This window comes from Python bivittatus, unplaced genomic scaffold (genome assembly GCF_059951505.1).
Source record: "Python bivittatus isolate LINGU-HERP-01145 unplaced genomic scaffold, Pbiv_v1 ctg000330_np1212, whole genome shotgun sequence".
Taxonomy (NCBI): domain Eukaryota; kingdom Metazoa; phylum Chordata; class Lepidosauria; order Squamata; family Pythonidae; genus Python; species Python bivittatus.
Window position 1 is genome coordinate 42,934,901 of NW_028277058.1, and position 6,504 is coordinate 42,941,404.

Here is a 6,504-nt window from a genome sequence, read left to right on the forward strand (position 1 = left end):
TTCAGCCGTTTGTTTCATAAATGAAGTCATCCAATATGCAGTGTGTCATTGTGAAAAGCAATTGTGCTCCTAATTCAGTCAGGTCGATTAAAATGAAAACTGGGGCCATTTCTGTGAGCAATTCATTAAACAATCAGTGGGGAATACTTTTTCACAAAAAGATGGCTTTCTATTTCCTGACTACTTGTACAAAGGCTAGGAACTGATGTTATACATAGTTTGTTTTTCTTGTACCCCTGTTCTTGTTACAGAACTCACATCACTTTGGGGTCACAGCAACTTATTTCCTGTTATCCTGTGTCAACCAGGATATCTTTCAGAATGGCTAGAAACCAGGCACTTCCCTTTCCTGTGCTATGGTCAAAATGAAACCAAACAGTAATTATTCTTTGGCCATCAGAACTAAAAAAACAAACAAATAAACCAGCCCTTCTATTTTCCTGAGATTTACAACTTCTCCCCTGACTACCTGCAGTACTGGAGCATAAATGGATGGCAGGTTGGTGAGATCTTAGGCACATTCAATCAGGATGGCAGATGTAGGAAATGTTGGCATTCTCATGGCATTAGAGACTACCTGAGAGAGAGAAACCTTTTGTAGCATTTCGGAAAAGGTAACAGCTATATAATGATGATGCTCAGCAGGACCAGAGTCAGCATATGCTCCCTTTGGACAACTTCCTCTGCATCCTTCTTTTTTAATTTCTCCTGGAACCCCAATCAATGCAGACTGACCTGAGCTAGGATCTGCCATTTACATTTTCCATATTTCTACACTGGAGGCATTGTGGAAAATTAACACAGTTACTCCCTATGCTGAGCAGAGCACTCTTTATAGATAATCCTGCTAGGCCTCCCTCCCCATACTGGTGTGAAAGATGGCTCTTCAGAAGGAATTTTGCTATGGATCCCTTCAAACTCACAGTCAGATTTAACACCCAGCTCAGTTTCTCCTTTCTGAGATAATTTGTCCTTAAATTGTTTCCGCTGCATGTAAGGCTTTTCCTGGGTGCTCAGGCCGAGCCTGTGTTCAGAAGCATGATAAGCTGTGATTGATATTGAAGCCAGCTCTCCTTCTTGAAGAACAAAGATCTTGCCACCATGATGAATGTGCTGCTGGTCACCTTCTGACTGATATAGAAGACTGGGACCCATCATAATACAGACTAATTTCTCTTAGGAAAGCCAATCAACTGCTCAATCTCATTTGGTTCTCATGAAAAGGAAAAGTGTGGGTGCAATCAATGCAGTAGTGAGAACATGCTGATGACCATCCATTCCAAACTTCTGACACTATGCGGAAACTGCTGTGGGCCCAAAAACTGATAACTAGATTATTTGTCAATATTACTTGCCTGCCATAAAAATTAAGTACCAATTTTGAAAAAAAGTCTTTGTGCTTATAATTGTATTTCTTCTCTCCATTTTTTAATCTTTGCTGAGGATATGGCTGTGAGTACATGTGTGAGAGATTCCATGTTTGAGTATGGGCCAAATATTGTGTAACACACAAAATAAACATATTTAATAGAGTGCATGGCAGGCACTGGCCAATCCTTTTATCTGCATAAACCCAGGCTAGTTTTTAAAAAGCTGATGAACTTCTATGAATGGCAGGATATTATATTTAGTCATGGTAGATCACACTGAACAAGTCTGTATAGGAAAGGAACAAAATCCCTATGAACAACTTGTGTATTTCTGAAATTCTCAGGAAAAAAAGTTAAGTTTTTTTAACTTAGTTAAGTTAAGACTAAGATTAAGAATAGTTAAGTTAACTCTAAGTTAAGACTAAGATTAAGAATAGTGGAGTGGTTGTGTTGGGATGTGGCTGGAGGTATGTCAGAAGGGAGTAAGTCCGAAAAGAAACAGAAGGAAAGGAAGAGAAATTGGAACCTATTTACATTCCCAAACTATATCTTTGTCAATCAGCAGAACTTAACAGAAAGGTAGTAGGACAATTACAATATTTTATGCTGAAGCAAACTGGAAAAAAATGCCATTCTGTGCTATTGGAAACATGCCTAGGAAGCTATAACATTTCCTACAGTTCCCCTCTCCAGATCTTTGCAAAAGAGGAAAAAAGGCAAGAAACAAGAAAGTCAAGCAGAGCCAGAGCCATTTTAAACACAGGTTGCATGGTCCTGCTTGGGGACCCTGGTAGGAGTGGCGTAACTCCATATCCTGGCATTATGCATGATGGAAGGCAACTTTGAATGTGTGTGTGTGTGTGTGTGTGTGTGTGTGAGAGAGAGAGAGAGGGAGGGAGGGAGGGAGGGAGGGAGGGAGGGAGGGAGGGAGAGGGACAGAATGAATGAATTCTGAGAAGCCCATTGGAAGTCTTAGGGTAGAGCTGCAGATGGTATGCTGAGGAATGTTGGGCGTCTGCTGGAGCCTACTGCTTTTCATCAGTGTTAGTGAGGAAGAAAGCAAAGACAGCCAACTGGGCTGAGAACGCGCTCACGGGCACACAGCTGATGGTGGCGCATGCTGTCAGTCAAGGGGTGGTCTCATCCACAGATTAGATCCTTTCAGCGGCCTCTCTGGCACGCTTGCCTCCTTTTTTCTTAAAAGGCTCTCTCAGCTGGTGAAATGGCAGACAAAAGGCAGCTCGACTCAAAGCAATAATGCAAAAGGCATTGCCGAGGCAGGACATTTGGAGGAGCTGGATCAGTTGGGCAAGCGCGGCTGAGACAACGCAGAAGACCACCGGCTGCAGGGAGTCTGGTGATTGCTCTTTGAGGTCCCCGTTCCTTTCCTCTGATCTAAAATCAGGGAGAAAAGGGTCTTATTCACACATGCATCCCTACACGAAGCACAAATGAGTCATCATATGTGTTTCCCATCCCCCATCCATGATATGTGTCCATTTACAAGTAACTTTTGTATACAATCATTTTAGCTGACTTGGTATTTCTAGACGGGGTTTTCATTGTGCAAACACCATACCCTCAGTCCGTAGGGGCTGAGATGTCACCAACAACTATCTCTAGACCTTGTACTGTATGTTTTCCCAAAGCATTTAAAATAAAAAGCTTTTTTTCTCACCAAAAATATCTGATAAGCAGGGAATGTTAAAACAGCTCATTAGTGTACTTCGACTGTAGTGTTAGAAGGTCTTCCTGAGGAAGCACCCTTACTTATTTACAGAGATGTGGCCTGTCAGCAACTTTTCCCTTCCCAGGTGTTGCAATTCATCTTCTTGACTGTTCACTGAACTATAGCATCAAAGATCTTCTACCGATGTGGTGATCCTAAGTGCAGATTGAAAATCCCAAAATATGTAAAAAGAGATGCACAAACAATATCAGCATCATCCTTTAGAAGCAGAAGCCACCTTAACAGCAGTTCCACACCCACCATCAAGGGGAATGTTTTGAATACTCACTCCTCTGCTGGGAAAGCTGAACTACTGGACTAAAATAAGTATTCAGTGAGCTTCATGGGAACAGCACTGGAGCCCCTCTGTTAGGAATTCATTCCTCGGGGCAGTATTTCCCAACCTTTGCAGCTTCTGTGGGCTTCAACTTCCAGAATACTCATCGAAGGTCATGCTGGCTGTGGAATTCTGGGATTTGAAGTCTACACACCTGGAAATTGCCAAGGTATTATTCCCCTGGTATAACAAATATAATTTTCTTTTTCAAGAGGCACTTGGTCCTGGTTTTGGGGGGAGGGTACTCCTGGGACCCTTCAGTACTCAGCTCTTTCTCTCCCTGTGGACTCTGCCACCGGGGTAGGGATTCACTTGCTGTATTCAACACACTGAACTAGAAACTAGCCAATAGCATTTTAGCTGTTGGGAACATATTGGGAGAACCCACCCAATAAGGATAGTTTATGGTTCACTGTGCCAAGTAAGTCCAGAAAATTGGATTAAATTAATTGTGATCAAAGCATGCTGTGCAAATCCAGCTGGTGTTGAATGTTGGGTTACTGAAGCTGAACAGCAATACATCCCTCCAGATGGAATTTCCATTGGAGTTGAATTCTATGGTTTGGTATCCTAGCAGTCACTTAGCCAGGACTGCAGATACTCCAAATCTTGATAACCCCAATTCTTCTCTATCCCATCTTTCTCCTCTGCTGTTTCCTTCCTCTCTGGGGCACCTCGTGCTACACTGTCTTTCACTGTGCCTATGCTTCTCCTGTCCTGGTCCTGCCTCTCAGTGCTGCCCTGATGCTCTTAACGGAATGTGTCAGGGGTGCAAATATCCAAAACAAAAAGTAAGACTGCGAAAAAGATATTGTTAGCCAACCATTAGGTAAAATAAGATGTATCAGCTTTAGTACTGATCAGACAAATTCTGTTTTACTTAGAAGTGTGTCGTTTTTGGCCTTTTTTGGTATGAATGTTTGCACTAATGTCTAACGTTTAATTATGCATTTTTGCCACATCTGCTGCTGATGTTTCTCGTGATTGGGGTGTATTGTTTTACCTTGGGAATCATGGGATGTTGGTTGTAGCTGTTGTTTTAATCCTTGTACAGTGCCCAGATTCACTGTTGTGAGATGGGTGGCCATAGAAATCATAGAAATAAATAAACAAACAAACAAGCAAATAATATATTTATTACATACACACACCCACACACCCACACACACAATGCTTCCCCTCTACTCTTCCCTTTTTCCTGTTTGCAAACGTCAGCCCATCCTGACTTTTGCTGCAAATGGGAGGAAGACAAGCACGGCCTTCCTGCCTGCCTGCCTGCCTGAGTGATCCATAGGAGAAATTATTCAGAGGAAGAAGCTTTGCATGCCACAAGGTCATGGGACTCTTTCTTTACAAACTAAGATGGAGTACTGTACACACGCACGCGTGCACACACACACACACATGTATTCAAGAAAAGGTCGGCTGTTAGTTTAAATAAGTGCTGCTTTTTTAAAGATAAAAATGGCATGTTAGATGGTTCCTTGGTTTAGAGACCCAGGTGCTTGAAAAATACCTTGAATCTGCTTCTTCGTGGTATAAGTCTTGAGAAATAAAAGAATAAATGGGACTGTATTGTTATGCTTTATTAGGGCTAAGCTACAGTGGTACTTTTCAGAAAAGGCTTATCTAGTCAGACACAACTGCAGGGTCTGATGCATTCATCATTGCCCACCCAGCCCCTTGATCCCCCTTGCAGACACCTCTGCATCTAGTTTTTTGAGAGTGTCAGTAGCAGCTGGGCAAATGGCAGCCAAACAACCTTGTCTTTACTCTTTAATGCAGGAAAATCACTTAAAATCACTGTCTTAAAGCTCTTGCTAGCAGCCTAGGAACCAAAAATGCTCCCTGCTCAGTGTCAAATTCAGTAAATGCAGCCAAAAAGAATCCAGCTTAATTTGGAATTTGGCTGTGTCTTTCACTGACAAATGTAACAGTAGAAACAGATGAGATGCAACCTTTGGTGGTCTTCAGGCCTCAGTGTTTCTCGGAGGGGGCAGAACAGTTTTGCTACTCTGTATTTCTTGCCAGCTTTATGTTTTTTATCTTATTAGTTATATCTGAACATTCTGCTTCCAAATTCTTCTGGCGCAGGTCTGGACCTCTTTGGAAAAAGCAAAAGACCCCCCCTCCCGAAACCCTGATTATCTATATAGCAATCTTTTTCTTTTTAATTAATTTTTCTTAGATTATTTGTAATATCAGATGTTGTCACCTTGATAGACTGAAAGTTAGGAACCTCTCTTCCTTATCTCTCCTACAATTGTTGATTGTGCAGAGCCCAAAGGAGCCTAATAATCCGTTGATAATCCTCTGAGTAAGGACACATCCCGACAGTCTGCCATCAGTCAAGTTAGTTTTATTTCCACAATCTCTTCTTTCCTGTCATTTTAATCAGCAATGTTTTCAGGGCTGGATGATTTCTCATAGAGTGTATTTTTTAAAGTTATATTTCTGTTCCTCTTCTTTTTTAAGTAGCTAGGAGACATTTATTTTCCATCATTTTTTTTTTTTGAAATAGCTAATTGCAATGAAAATAGTGTTAAGTATTTACAGCATCTACAGTATATTATTCTGCAAATATTCTGCTTGGGAATTCACCTCCATATTTCCTGGTTCTAATCTTCAAGTCAGGAAGTGTTTTTTTTAAAATAAAGCTTTCAGAAAATCATACAAATCGTTGAATCTGGTATTTGACGTTCTTCTGTTTTTATCTTGTAAATTACTTCAATAACTTTTTTTATTATATGGCATCTTATCAATATAATGTGCCACTTCAGTGATGCCATTGGTAAGAAACAGAAAGAGATATTTTTATCCTAGCTAGAGTTACTGGGAGTCAGGTGGAGTAAAAATTCATTAAAACGAAAGAACAGTGGAGAAACGGTGAGATATAATTTAGCACTGTGCCTAAAATTTGTCCTACTGGTCCAATGAATGATAATTTGTTTTTAAAAAACTCATTCAAAGGAGAATTTTGATGACATTCTCATGAGTGGAGTGTGGATATTTTGCGCTTGCACCATGATGAAGTGGTCAAGGAAAGGGTGTGAATGTCTTATTTTTCA